This window comes from Macaca nemestrina, chromosome 19, assembly GCF_043159975.1.
Source record: "Macaca nemestrina isolate mMacNem1 chromosome 19, mMacNem.hap1, whole genome shotgun sequence".
Taxonomy (NCBI): domain Eukaryota; kingdom Metazoa; phylum Chordata; class Mammalia; order Primates; family Cercopithecidae; genus Macaca; species Macaca nemestrina.
Genome location: NC_092143.1, coordinates 61,592,084 through 61,608,601, shown reverse-complemented (window position 1 = coordinate 61,608,601; position 16,518 = coordinate 61,592,084).

Below are 16,518 nucleotides of genomic sequence, written 5' to 3'. Positions count from 1 at the left end.
CTGATGGGCTGACACTTTTATTATTATAAAATGTCCCTTTTACTTCCAGTAACATTCTTTGTTCTAAAGTCTATTTTGTCTGATATTGGTATAACCACTTCAGTCTTATATTTTCTCTTTGTGGCAACTTTTTTCTATCCTTTTAATTTTAACCTATTTATATATTTGAATCTAAAATATGTCTCCTGTAGAAAAATATATAACTGGGTTTTGTTCTTATATGCAGTCTGACAATCCATACAATTTTAATGGACTACTTAATCTATTCACACTTGTTATTATTAACATAGTGGAGTCAGCATCTGCCATATTACATGGCTATTATTTATGTCTCATTTTTATTTGTTCTTCTATAACTTTTATATTGTTTCTGGTGAATTGTCACTGTTAATCTTACTTAGTGTTTTAAGTAATGAGTCACTTTTATCTTAAGGCTCTCAAGATTTGTCTTTGGTTTTATGCATTTTCACTATGATATGTCTTTGTGTACATCTATTTATGTTATCCAGCTTGGAGTGTAAATTAATGTTTTTTATTATATATGAGAAGTTTTCAGCCATTTTTTTTTCAAAAATCTTTCTGCTTCTTTATCTCTTTCTCATCTTTCTGTCCTCCAGTTATGCATTTCTTTATGCACTTAAACTTGTCCCACATTTCTCTTAGGCACTGTTCATTTTTCTTCATCATTTTTATTTTCTATTCTTTTGATTACAGGATCTCTATGAATGTTCAATTTACTAACATATCTTCTTTCAATTCAGCTCTCTAGTGTATTTTTTATTCTAGTTGTTATACATTCAAACTTCAGAAATTCAATTTGATTCCTTTCAATAACTTCTATTGTTTAACACTTTACTGATGTGACATTGTCATTATAGTTTTGTCTTTTAGAAGATTTTATTTTAGTATTTTGAGCGTATTTAGTATCTTGTCACTCTCATAAGCAGCTTCCTTTACCTTTTTTTTTTTCCTTATGTATAGGTCATATTTTTCTGTTTCTTTGTATTTCTTACTATTTTTTGTTGAAAACGAGAAATTTTAGATAATATAGTGTAGTAAGTCCAGGTACTTCCTCCACCCTAAGCTTGTTATTGTTATGTGCATGTTTGCATGTTTCGTGAAAGGCTAGATTATTTTAGTTAAGTCTATTTCTCCTCAGTGTGAAGACTCTGAGGAATAGGACTCTACCTCTTTCCTTGACAACACATTCAATTAAGCTCCACTAATTGCTGGCCCATTGATTTTTTTTTTTTTCCCAAATGTGCCCTCGGGCACAATTTACTCCATAGCTTGCTCTAATTAAATGTGGGCTCCTTTGTATAGATAGCATTTGAGATTTGAGTTTCAGGTTTGCTTTGACACCAGGAGGGCTCTCTTGAGCTGTCTCTTTCCTGATTCACTCAGGTAAACTAGCTGCCCCGTGGTTTGGTATATATCACAATAAAACTACCAGTATCCTCTAATTTCTTTCTGCCAAATTCTCTATTGTTATTGACAGTTGCCTTAATATTGAACTTACTCCACACTATATAACGAAGTGAATTTCTTTGAGAAGGGCTTCAGAGATCTTTGTTTTATTATATCTTTTTCCATCTGCACATACGAAGAAATCTGAATCAAGAGTCTGTAGCTGGGGCAGAGATAATAGCATGCATGCTTCTCTGTGAGTGACACCCTTGTCACAGGAGGGACTGCTGAGATGGGATCTGAAGCCTCTAGCCTTCTCAACTTGCCTCTCCCAGGATAGAACCTGCACACTACAAATGTGTCAGGATGATGGCAATGAGTCTCCAGTATTACAGCACTACATCAGAAGTACAGCCCTCACTCCATCAGAGCACAGAGCAATCCAATCTTTAATAAAGAAGTGAGGTAGGGAAGATTAGGCATACGGATCCCAGATTGCTGTGCAGTCCAAAGAAGTTCAGTGAAGACAGAGTCTTGGAGCCAAAACTGGTTGTTAGAGAAGTTCCACATCTCCTGATAAGGAGTCTGTCTTAGTATCCTTGGCATCCTAAGTCATTGACTGGGATTATGCCATGGGAAGCATGATGTCAGGTAAAATTAAAAGACGGTTTTCCGAGGGCAGTAATTGAGGTCCTTAGCATTATAGTTATTTGGAGTTCTATGAGGTACATTCTTTTAAATTTACACACACACAAAAACAATAACTTATAATCTCTTAAAGTTATGAAGCTAATACATTCACACTTAAATGTGATTATACCCCAAGGAGGGAATAAGAAATATAGAGGGAGATTTTGATGTTTTCTCTATTTTTCACATTTTATTTTGTGCATACATTTGAATTATATTTATATATTTTTTAAAAATCTGCATAACAACATGCACTTGTTAGACATAATTTGTTCACAAGAAAATATACACAAAATTAACAATTACCATTGTTCTATTGTTTGTGACTTACTTAAAAATGTATTTAATCAATTTTCTATAAAGAACATACATAATTTTTCTCATAAAAATGAAATGTTTTAAATGATATATATTAATAAAGGTAATAATTGCCATTCTAAATAATTATTTTTTTCATTATGACTTTCTGGTGATCTATTCTCCTTGACAGATTTTCTTTCCTGTTTGGATGTATATCCCAAGCCATCCATTTTCAAGTATAACTATCTGTATAGCAGGACATGTGAAGTAACCAATAGTTAGACCAAATTAAGTGCTGCCTCTACACATGCCAGTGAGAATGTGAACCCTAGGAAGGATGAAACTTGATGCAAATCATTTCCATAATGACTGCAGTACCTCATGCAATGCTTTGGTCATCTATAGACACCAAATGTCTATATCATAAATATACTACTTAGAGAAATACATGACTAACATTAAATTCAGAACAGAAGCATAAATAAAATCATTGTACATTCATGTGCTTCTTCCTTGTAGTGTACTTTTCTGCACATGACTTTGCAGCCACATTCAAAAGGATGTCCAGAGAAGACATGCTTTGCTTGCAATTCTAAAATGCATAATAGCTTTGGGGGTGCTTAGAATTGAATTCCAGTGAAATGAACTGAAGAGAAACTTACAAAGTTTCCACTTCATATCTTGCTTAACTTCAGTTATTTTTCCCAAATGGTGTAGCAACTGTTTTTGAGGAACTTCCAAATATTTTCTCCTGAGAATGAGAAGTTTTTACACTTATAGTTAAAAGAAAATTGACTCAAATACTATCTTGAAAGGAAAATGAAAATAAGTACCCAAAGAGAAATGCATCAAGATGCTAAAGTAGCCTGAAGAGAATTTATTAGTTTACATGCTTAATGATATCATTCAACAGAAAAGAATGTTATTTAACTTGTATCACCAGTGGGCTTGGTATCTGAACCATGACAGCTCATATTTTTAATACCCAAATATTTATTAATTTATTATCACACATTATAAGCTATTCTTTTATGAGTTAAAAATGATCTTATAAATCTTACAGTCTAAATAAATACAAACAAAACAGTTTCAAATTCTAGTAAGTCCAGTGGAGAAAATAAAATATGATAATGTAGTAGAGATCTGGAGAGCTAATGTAGATTGGACAGTCAAAGAAAGTCACTTTGGGGAAGTGACAGTTAAGGTGAGATTTGAATAAAAGGGAGAAGCCTAGCTGGTAGTCTCTTTACGGTCTGAAAATGCAGAAGAGACCCAACAGCATGAGAGGTGTGCGTTTCTTGAGGGAGGGGTAAAGGAAAGGAGTGTAAATGGATGGAGAGTGTTGGAGTGAAAAAATGAAGAGCAACTGTGGAAAAAATAGTACTTCATAATGAGATGGAATAGGGCAATACCCAAAGAGAATCAGTAAAAACCTGTGGATAAACAGAGTCTAAGATATATACGCTGTTTTTCAGAGTTGCTTTTAAAATAATCATTTCAGTTGAAAATGAAGATCATAAAAAATAATAAAGTTTGAAAAACACGAAATATAAGTAACACTTCTTAAGTAAACTGTGTATCTTTCATTTCACTTACCCATTTATGTTGAACAGCTATATGCTAAAAATATTTAATTTTTCTCAAAATATTCAACAAAATGTTAAATTATAATAAAATTATAAAATTATAATTATCTACCATAAAATGCTATATTTTAGAATTAGATGTCTAATTCCTTCAACAGATACAAAAGTAGCATTTTATCATAAACTCAACATAACTTATAACTTTTTATTTTTATTAGGTATACCCTAAACTTTCTATAACATAAAATATTTTTGAAAATATTATACTAAGAATATTTGTATTATCATTTGATGTCAAGCTTATTTTCCAAAGTTAAAATTATGTCAACTTCTAGATAATAAATTTATAGTACCACCAACTTCCCCCAAAAGAGACATAAAATGAAATAAAATAACAGTGGGGACTAAAAGTCCCATTTCCTTCTTTCCACTACTTTTATCCCCATTTATGTAAGTAGATGGTGTATTTTCCATACAACCAACCCATCATACCACATTGCAAATCATCTTGTGAATTTTTAATAACATAATTTAAGTTTTCTAAGAGAAAAATAATTTTTTATCATTTCATCTGCCAATTCATGATTATTATGATCACTCATATTTAAGCATAGTCATGACAAGTAAAGCAGAATATGTAAATATACCAATAAAACAATTTAGTTTTTAATAAAATTCAAGGATTTCACAAATATCCAAAGTTCATCAATTTTCTGAAAGTAAAGAGAAATTTTCTCCAATGGTACATGAATACCTGCTGGCACCACCATGGCATGAGTTTTTTCTTTCTTATGGAGAGTAGATGGAGTTAGTAAATTGGGATTATTCTTAGGCTAGTCATGTAAAGGTTTATTGCCTTTTAGAAGAAATCCTTTTCTTAATATCAGTGAAGTAGTTTATTCTCATACTACTATACAGAACTGCCTGAAACTGGGTAATTTATAGAGGAAAGAGGTTTAATTGACTCACAGTTCCACAGCACTGGGGAGGACTCAGGAAACTTACAATTATGGCAGAAGGGAAATGAGCATGTCCTTCTTTGATTTTCTGTTGCATCATCAGGCTGCAAATTTTCCAAACTTTTATGCTCTGCTTCCCTTTTAAACATAAGTTCCAATTCCAAACCATATCTTTGTGAATACATAAGATTGTATGCTTTTAAGAGCACCCAAGTCATCTCTTGAGTGCTTTGCTGCTTAGAAATTTCTTCCACCAGATTTGGGGTAGTAAATCATCTCTCTCAAGTTCAAACTTCCACAGATCTCTTGGGCAGGGACAAATTGCCACCAGTCTCTTTGGCAAAACATAGCAGGAGTTGCCTTCATTCCAGTTCTCAGAAAGTTCCTCATCTCCACCTGAGACCACCTCAGCCTGGACTTCACTGTCTATATCACTATGTTGGTCAAAGTCATTCAACAAGTCTCTAGGAAGTTCCACACGTTCCCACATCTTCCTGTCTTTTGAGCCCTCTGAGTCTCCAGGAAGTTGAAAATATTCCCACATTTTCCTGTCTTCTTCTAAGCCCTTCAAACTATTCCAACCCCCTCCCTGTTACCCAGTTCTAAAATCCCTTCCACATTTTTGAGCATCCTTATAACAGCACCCCACTCTCTGCAGTACCAATTTACTGTATTAGTTCATTCTCACTCTGCTAATAATGATATACCTGAGACTGAGTAATTTTTAAAAGAAAGAGGTTTCATTGACCCACATTTCTGCATGGCTGGGGAGGCCTCAGGAAACTTACAATTATGGTGCAAGGGGAAGCAAATATGTCCTTCTTCACATGATGGTAGGAAGGAGAAGTGTCAAGTAAAAGGGCAAAACCCTTATAAAACCATCAGATCTCATAAGAATTCACTCACTATCACAAGAACTCCATGGAGATAACCATACCCATGATTCAATTACCTCCCACCAAGTCCTTCCCACAACACGTGGGGATTATGGGAATTACCATATCAATCAACTTGAAGGCTATATTATACAATGGCTAAGGTAACTTTGTTTAAGTTCTCTGCTTGATATGGTTATGTTGTGCCTAAAGAGTCTATAGCACAATTAACTCTTTGAGAATTACTATTGATACATTATTCATGAATATCATAAATTTGTTAGATTAATTTTCCAAATTAAAGAGAATCTTCTTAACCAATGTTAGGACTGAGGAAGAAAAGAATTGTGACTGGATGTCAGAGGGACCATAGGATAGTAAAGTGAATCTCAGAATGTACTATGGAAGCTTTGTTTTATGGTGTGCATGAAACCATCTGCCACTTTTATCTTTTTATAAGTGTCATTATTTCATAGCATCTCAGAGTTCAGTTTGCCAAAATATTTGAAAACTCTCAATTTTGGGCAGAAGAACAAGCAATGAATGGTTTGAGTGAAACTAACACTTGGAAATGAAATAAGATTAAATAACTTTCACAATGTGATGCTTTATTGTTAGCAGAAGTTAAAAAATGCTTTCGCCTGGGAGTGATGAAGGGACCCTTTGGTTTCTGTTTGGTTTTTTGTCATTTTGGTTTTCGGTTTTCTGTTTCTTCTTGGCAGCTAAGAGAGCAAACTATGCAATTAACTAAAAAGATAACAAACATAAAAGCATCTTTCATTTTTTTCTGCTAGAGATTTGTATAGTCAAGGTTTTCTCAAGTCAGCAGTGAAATATTTGCTGCTCCAGTCAGATGTGAATCATTGCATTTTCTTACAGAAAAGTGGAGAGAATGAGGAAAATAGTAAAACCAAAGTGAAAACAAAACAAAACAGAGTTCAGAGAAATGCAACCTGCCAGTTCAACTCTGTAGAATCTAGTTCCAATCCTCACTCATCATTCCTCTCGCCAACGATCTCCAGCTCAGTAAACTATAATTTATCTAATGCTTTGGGAATGTATAAATTGCTGTGATGCATATTATCTCAGACATAGCTTCTCACAAAATTAATTTTATGATGTGCTAGTGTTAATTAGATTCCACTATTTCTTCAAAATGGCAAATCTTACTACCTACTAAAGTTATATCAAAAGTGTATCGATGTCCTAATCAAAATATAATGTCTGCAGTATGAGCCCTAAACAGAGAATTCAACTTTAAACCATTTGCAAATCAATCCTTTTATATGTAATAGAAGGAAGGAAGGAAGGATACCGACAGATTTACTGTCCCTCAATTTATCATCGTAGTAGAGTATTAGAAACAGAGATCCAATAATAGTAAAAACGGTGATTCAAACTGGATCCAGTCTGAGGGTTCAATCCTGGTACTGTGGTTGTTATATATTAGTGGATGCACACATAACACACAATAATGCAGCAGTTAGAAGCAACAGAGTAGCTATTCACTTGGCAACATGGATAATATTGATAGTGATACTTCAAAATATACATGAAATCTTACCACCTACTAGATTCAAGCAGGCATCATTCCTGTGGTAAACTCTTAGCTATGTTACCAAAACACCAGAGGTTTGGTCTGGGTCCTGCTGCTTGCCACACAGAAAGCCGGTCACAGAGACAACAAATAATGCCAAGGAAGGGGCTTTAATTGGGTGTATTATTTTAATTTAATTTAATTTAATTTAATTTGTTTGTAACAAAAGCAGGAAGAACAAGTCAAAACACATTTATAGATATAATATCAATTTCTGTGAGCATACTGTCAATTAATCGAATGATTACATACAATTCATTCTTGGTTATCACTGAGACATAAATGATAACACAGCTTAATTAAAACTGACTTCAGTATGTTTTAATAGAAAGAATTTAAGGGGTGGGATATAAAATACCAATATTGAAATCTTCCAAAAAATTAAGCAATTCACACTTATAAATTTATTTTTGTTTATTTATCTTGTTTTCTTAGACTTCTTACCATTATCAATATGAATATTAACTTATTTACTTCTCAAATACCAATCTATACACGCATTACTTATAAAAGTATGCAATCCTCACATGTGATTTGTTAACATATAGGTTCATCAGAAATGAATAGCTTTTTTTAATCTACCCATGTTTGGAGAGTTGAAATATCCTATATGTCCCAGCAATATGGACAAGAGATAGAAATACTGGATAGAAGAGGGCGGTTCCCAGTAAAGGCCCCACCCTCAGTGGACCTGTGGTCCTAAATCGGGGCAGGCATTCTTGTTTTCACACACCAAATGTTGCCTTTTGGCCCACCATGCCTCATCTTGTACCCATATAAACCCCAAACTCCAGGCTCCAGGGGCAGACAGGCAGATGAGCAGACAAGGAGATGAGAAGACAAGGAGACAAGCAGATGAACAGTGGAAGAAGGCAGCTCGAGAGAGAGAAAGGAGAGAGGGGACATCTGAATGCCAGAAGAGTTCAGCTGGGGGTGGTCGGAGGGGAGTTCAGCCTTTGGATGGCCTAACTCTAGGGGAAGATCGTCTTCCCACCCAATCCCCCTTCCAGCTCCCCATCCGTCTGACTAAGAGCCACCATCACCACTCAGTAAAACCCCACATTCATCCTTCAATCCTGTGTGTGACCGGATTCTTCTTCCAAGACTCTGGGAAAGAGCTTGAGATACAGAAAGTTGTCACTCTCGCCCTCTGCTCTTGTGAAAAGGTAGAGAGTCCATTGAGCTGGTTAACACTCAAACCAACTGTGGACAGCAAGGCTAAAAGAGCATTGTAGCACTGGGGCCACAGGTACCCACCACTAGACACTACCACAGGGCCAGAGCCCAAATCACTTGCCCTGGCTTGTACACCTGCCTGTCGGCAAGCACCCCGCTCCCATAATGGGGTTGAGTGGTGGCAGGAACTGAACAGGTGAGCCACACCACTGTTTCATGTCCTGCAAGGCAGGGGGGTCAGGGAACTCTCTCATTTCATCAGGTTTGAGGTTCTCAAGGGAATAGGAAACAGGCTATTCTCAAAGATCTGGGCTCTTTGAGGGCAATATATCAAGCCTTCTCAAAGGAGCAGAGAATAGAAGTACATGATTAGCATAAGAGAGGCAGTATGCTCTCTGTGAGGAAACTTGTCAGAGATTCAGAAAAGACAGGCATAGGTTTCCCAGGTTAGCAAACCTGGAAACACTTGCATGCTTTGCAATGGAGGAGGTCAACTCCAAGTTCAGAAAAGTCATCAACTATAGCCGTCTTAGCATTTCCTCCCCACTGCACCATTCCTCAAAGTTTTCACATAGCTAGGCATACTTATCCCTGTGAGTAATTTTGGAATTATTTTGATAAGAGTAGCCAATTGATATTTCTTTTCAGTGAGTTTCACGATTTTTAAATCTTAATTCTTTAGATGTTACTTTTCTTTAATCTTGCTCTTTTTTTTCTTTCATGCCTTTATTTTTAAACATTTCTTTTAACTACAATTACTTTTGCACCAATCTAATATGTAGCCTAGGGCAAATCTGGCTGTGTTGACTTCAAGACGTGACATAATTGTTACTTTTTTTTGTTTTGTTTTCTGTCCTATAGATTCGTATTAGATGTTGCATTTCATTTAGAACATGGTGGTGAAGGATTTTGATTTATTTATTATTTTTTCATGAGTTCTGATGTCATCAAAGTTACAGTTTTCTTGAGACTTTATGTATCTCTTGGAAAAATGTCTTCAGAGTTAAAAGTCAATACTGACTCAGCTCTTTAGTTTGTGAAGGTGTGTCATCAAAGACACTAGAAAGTATCTGGTCTTGGATTTGCTTGTTTAAAAAATCTTGTCTAATGGATCTTGATTTTTCTTTCTTGAGTACACTTTTGGGTTTTGCCCAAATTCTTGTGGATGAATAGATTATCAGAAGGACAATTGCTGTGGAGAAAACATAGCATATTAAGCAATTGCTATTTATTTTCAAGTGCATTCGTCTTAAAATTTATCCAAAGTTTGCAGAAGAAAGGAAGAGATTGTGGTCTTTGAAAGGAAACTCAATATTGTAAAGATACAATTCCTTCTAAAATAACCCTACAAAATCATGAATCCAATTTGAGAAAATTATTAGTAAAATATAAAATTAAAATCAAGGAAAAGAAGAATGGAATGTCAAACTTGCAGTCATAGATTTGACTGCATCAAGATAGAATAATTAAAGAAATGTGGCACCGAGACCAGGTGAATGATGAATAAATTAGGAAGCCCTAATATACTATGTGTGTGTATATGTCCATAAGTGTATTATATAATACAGGTGGGAAAGTATAGACTATACAATAAAATCACGTTGGAAAAATGTAATGCCTAGGGAGTATTTTTGTATTATATACCTATAGCACAGCAGAAACATAAATCCTAGAAATACTTTTACGGTACAGACAAAATTAAAAGTTAATATTCATCTAACTTAACGTGGAAGGAGGGAAGTTAGGAAATAAGAACTTCTAATAATATTACTAAAGATTAAAATTTTAAGATAAAAATAGATGGTTTTAAACACAAAGTTTATAATATGGAAAAATTATCACATACATTTCAAATATGTATGTATATACTAAACAGTAAATATTTTATTAAGCTTAATATATTTATGTATCAGAATATAAGTATTTGCATTTATCATTTAGTGAATTCTGATAACTCAATAACAAACTTTCTAAAATTAAAAAAGACAAAGGAAGAAGTAATTTACAAAGAAATAATTCCAACAATATATATTTTAAAGATTTATAATCTTTTGATAATTTAAAAATTACAACAAAAGCAAAATACATTTTTTCATCTATCAGATTGACCGATTGTATCTTTATATCTTTTTTTCTTACTGTCTCCTCAAAAGAATACCCTGAATACCTACACATTTAAAATACGAATGAAAAAATAAATAAAATAATATAAAATACAGTTGGAGAGGTTTCACACAAGACTATTAAATGAGAAATTCTGGAAAAGTGCCTGGAAATATGAATTTTAAATGAACATATTAATTACTATCTATGATCAGACAAGCTTATAACTCGTAACTTATATCTAAGGCAGTAAAGCCCTAAACTGTTAGCAATCTCATTCTCTTTATATTAAGATTGAATAAACTTATTTTTATTTATTATACTCTTGAGTTCTTTTTTCCTCAAGGCTTTCCAAAGAACATTTATTACTTTTAGAGTAAAAAATACAATAAGGCTCCAATAAGCATAGGAGATAAAAATATAAATAAAAACAAAATGGAGTAAATAACAAATAAAATTTAAATAAGAAGAACTATAAAATGGTTATATCAAATATTACATTCACGGTGCTATTTTTAATATTTTTAAAAAATCTCTTATAAAACAAGAACAAAACTAACCAGTAAGCAATCATACAAAGTAAACAGAAAATTTATACATGTGCATTTAAAAGGGAACATATACATATATATATAAAACAAATATATATATATATAATGCAAACTCACTAATAACATAAAAAAATGATTAAAACAATGAGGTAACATTTTAAAACCACCAATTAGCAAATATCTGGAAAAATAATGCCCAGCATTGGCAAATATACTTTGGGACTGGTGTCGCCATATACTCTGAAAAGCATGTGAATTTATCTAAACTTTAGGAACTCTAGTAACATATATCAAAAGCTTTAACGATATGTTCCATCTAAATAACACCATTCTAAAGAAATAACCAGCCATGTAAACAAAAATTTATATATTCTTTTGAAAGTGTATTACTTCAAATAAGGATGTCACCTAGGTTTCCCGTAATAGGCTACTAAATATTCACAAATTAAAATATTTGTAATGCATTTTTTAACACCATAGTGGGAGCTCCCTGAGAGTATCTGGCTAGGAAAGATGAGTGGAGTTGGGAGCTGCCAGGGAAGTGAGGGCAGGAGAAGCTCTGGTACAAATATTTAAATAATTTTTTTCAAGAATGTTTAATGACCTAGAGAGATGCTGACAGTATAATGTTAACAAATAGAAATAGTCTACAAAATTGTACAATGTAAGTCTCCATTTTTGAAATATATTTATGAAAAGATTTCAGTAGTTATTTTCCCACTGGAAGACAAACAAATTTTAATGCATCTCTTTCTAACTTCCCAAAATGCCTGAACTTTTAAATAATTAGGCATATATTACTTATTTTTAAAAATACACAACAATAAAACAGGAAAAGATAGAAACAGTAGAGTAATGGCATTGCAATTTTACTCTGACATAAAATATTATAATATCTTTTAGTATGTTTGTTGTTGATGAAGCAATTTGTCAATGGAAATTCAACCTCATAATTTTAATACCAATGTTATCACACTTGCTTAGGATGATTTGAATTCTGTAGTAAATCCAACTCCATTAGGATGACTGCTCCAGCACATTTCTGTGTTGAGAGGTGGATTTTCTGTTGTGAAAAACAGGTGAACCCAAAATGTCTGATAAACGATGACTTTCAAGAAGAGTTGAAGAAATAAAGTGGGGAAAAATAACTATAATGAAAATGGCACCTATAATGGGAAAGTTACTATGGAAACAGATCACTGACGGCAGCAACTTGAGTTTTCAGTTATTCTAGATGTAGAAATGTTCTGTTAAATATTACTTTCCCAAAATTTAACATATTTAAATTTTCTGTTAAATATTACTTTAATCACTTTTTCTTTAATTTTCCTATAATGATGTGTTTTCTCAGGTTAAAATAAAGGGCTTTTATTCATTCACTCTTTTATCTTAATTTACTAAGCATCATATATATTTAATGCAGTAAAATATTGGGAAATAAATAATATACAGGTCTTGTCCCATAGAAGATGCTGTAGAAGATGGTCATGACACATTATAAATGTTATACAAATATCCTTGTAGTTCCTCACTCCAATGTTTTCCCTATATTGTATCCTTTACTGGACAGTAAAAATTTTTAGAGATTTTGTTGTTGTTCATCTTTGTAAGTCATGACCAATATAAAAATATAGTAGGTTGTCAATACATTTGCATGAATGAATAAAGATAGGAGAGAACACCTAACAATTTAAAAGGGTTCTAGGAAGCAGGCTACAACAGAAATACTTTCAGTGATATTTGGGTTGATGTTCTAATGCTAAATAATAGCATTAAGAAAGAAGAACATTCTAGAAAAGTAGCAAGCAACAAGAAAGCTTCAAAATGTCCATAGCCAGCCTGAATCACGGTAAGAAACTTCTAAATGTCTACTTAAATTAAAAACTCTGTAAGTATTTGCAGTACAAGCAAACATTTTACAATTTTAAAAGGTTTACAGGTTACTACTCACCTGGTTGTGTTTGCTTTACTACTACTTTCATTTATATTATCCATTTTACTGACTATATCATGTATAGGGAATATGAATGGTTCATATGTAAATAGGACTTTTATTAGCCATAGATATAATTTGCATTAACAATTATCACTTTACTGATTTTAAAAAACGCATGCTATTGCATGATTTGAGTGATTTAAAAGTTAAATAAGCATGGTTTATCTTCCCCCTTGTTTTGTGTAAAAAGGATAAACAATTCCACTTCACTTGGATGAATGAATGGTTAATATTTTTCTCTTTTTCCTTAAATTAGATGAGTTAGCCCTTATTTGCCTACATAAATTAATGTCTAATTTTACTCATTTGAGAAGGTATCTCTTTATTAGAGGGCAGAGGTGAGAAGATGAGATGAGATATTCCTTAGAAAGGTTTTTGTGTGTGTGTGTGCCTGTCAATTGTGATTTTCATTAGAATGTTCTTTTTGGTTCACTTTCAGAAACATGGTGGCAACATGTTCACTCTTCCCCAAACTAAGTCATTGGACCTTTTCCAGTATTTCCAAGGGAGACTTAACAGTTCAATTATGGTTATCAGCAAAACCATCATCTTTAGTGTCCCATCTAGCTCTGGGGAGCTACAAATAAATGAGATATCAATGTCTGCCTTCATCTATTCTTCCAATTACAGAGAAGCTTTGGAAAGTAGGCATTCTGCTATTATTATATATTTGCCAAATAAATTGCCACATTCCGAATACCAAGGGGTGTGTTAATTTGCTCAAGCAATAAAACCACACCTGGTACAGCAGCTGCAGTTAAAGTCCCACCTAGTTAAGCTTACAATAACCCACTGACATTCTCCAAAATTAATCTGTCTTCCGCACAGGCCAAGTAGGAGAATTAAATGGGGATGTGGAAGGAATCACTACCCCTTTATCTTTTAAGTCCTTGATGCTGGCACTTATCTCCACAATTCTTCCAGAAATGTGGTATTGCTGTTGGTTGCTTATTTTCCTAGGTAGAGGCAGTTTTAGTGGCTTACACTTGGCCTTTTTCACAATAATAACCTTACTCCACAGATCATAGAATTAATGTGAGGATTCTGCCAGGTGCTGAATATTGTCTTATTCCAATGCTGAATTATGCATTGGAACTGGGGAAATAAGCACAAAATGGGTTCTGTGATCCACTGGGACCACTGTAAGATGGATCTGAGCTAAAACTCTATTGACCAGCTGACCCCCACAAGTCCCTGCTCTGACTGGTAGATCACAGGGATATTTTGAGTCTCGCGGGATTAACATCAGTACAGAACCAATATCCAGTATTCCCCAAGAGGTCCAACCATTTCCTTTTCCCCAGTACACCATTTCCCCAGTAAAATACTGTAGGTCCCTCTGAGGAAGATTAGGAAATGATTATCAGTATAAATGTTGGACAGCATAACAGGATCCTCCTTAAAAAAGACCCAGCCTTTCTTTCATTCAAGAAGTGCTGGATCTATAAACCAGCTCCAGTTTGAGAATTGATTAAATGGCTATGACTATTTTATGATTCAGATTAGTCTTTTGTTCACTTTATCTATATTTCTGCTTGTACAAATCAAGTAGAGTATAACAGGTTTTGTATCAATTTCAGTTCTAGAAACACCATGATCAACTAGCCAATACTGTGGGTCTGTATAGGTTAGGCTGTTCTTATTGCTGCTTTGAATCTGATGTCCATTATGGAATCCATGCCCACCTTGCCACTGGTAGCTGAGAACCACCACTTGGCCCCTCCCCATTGCTGTTAGGTTTTCCTATTCAGCAGTCACAGTACCCCACTGCAAGGTCTGGCCTCTATAGAAGAGTGATGACAGAGCTCATCAAAGATGCTGGGACTCCCCTTACAAATTTATTTTCCACAGTTGTAGTGAAAGACGTGTCTTCTAGACCTTCCCCAAATGTATGAGTAAGTCTCAAATGCAAATCCACTCTAAGTGTCCAGTCCCCCTAAGGCTTCAAATCTTTCCTCTACAATAAACTAATGCAGACCTGGCATTTCTAATTCACTCACTGTGGGTTAGCTTTTGGTCCATGTTTTAGTTAACAAAACAAACTGTTAGAGCCCCTCCTAACTCCCTGAGCTGCCATATTAAATGCAGAATCCCTGCTTAGTAAGCCCATGTCAGTATATTCAACCTGATCCAACTTTACTTTTTTTCCACAATTATCCCACATCCTTTATATTTATTCTCATATATATTGCCTAGAATTCTGTGGGTATAAATCAGAACACTCAGGTAGGTCTTTTGAGGCATAGTACATCACCTTGTGGATCATACTTTGTACCTCACCTGTATGAGCCTATTGGAACTTGAGCCTAGTTATAAGATCAGGAGCAAAGAAGGGAGGTGGGAGTTGGGTCTTCAGGAAACTCAGCATTGCCTTCAAATAAAACTTGCCAACACGGAGGCCATTTCAGTTTGCTCAGGCAATGCAGAGTTAATCCTCTTAGACTGGGGTGGAAAGACCATTTTTACTAGGGATCATAAGGGTTTTTTTGCAAGAGGAAGAAAGCCTGCTTCTACTAGCAAAGGAGACTCCTCAGAATTTGGGAGCTCAGTGTCCCCAGCTCCATCAGGGTCATTCGCCATTCTCCATTTCAACTTTCAGGATTGAATTTCTTCCCAATCAATGCCTTCACTTTAACAATAGACATCTTACGAGGCTGGAGATTCCATTTTCACTACAACTCAACTAATTGCTGGATGAGATCCTGAATTTACTTTTCAGCAATCTCAAGCCTGTGGCTAAAGAGGATAAAGGTCTTTCACGGACAGACATGAAATCTTTCAGGTCATTTATGTGGTAATTGAGCTAAGAATTTCAATCCCCGAGTTTATCTTTTTACCCCACTTTGTTCAGACTTATTGAGAGCACCAAGACAATCTCATTATACTCAGTTTGAAAAAAATGTTAGAAAGTATCATACACATGGTCACCTACATCTTTGCTTCTTATAACTGTTTCATTAAGAGTATGCAATGGTGATAGTCTGTGTATCTCTATTGCCAGATCATTTCGTGGACTATCAATGCTTGCTTTCCTACTAGAAATGAGAATCGTTAGTGGAAATAAAAGTCATTAGTGTCTTTAAATCTCATCCAGAAAACTCAAAACCAATTTAAAAAAAAATCATCTTTTGCATTTTCCTATAGAGCCACTATTGATATCACAATATTTATTAGTCAAGGTTCTCCAGAGCAACAGAACAATTAATATATGTATGTACTTGGAGGGAGGGAGAGAGAGAGAGAGAGAGAGAGAAAGAGAGAGATTGATTTATTATAAG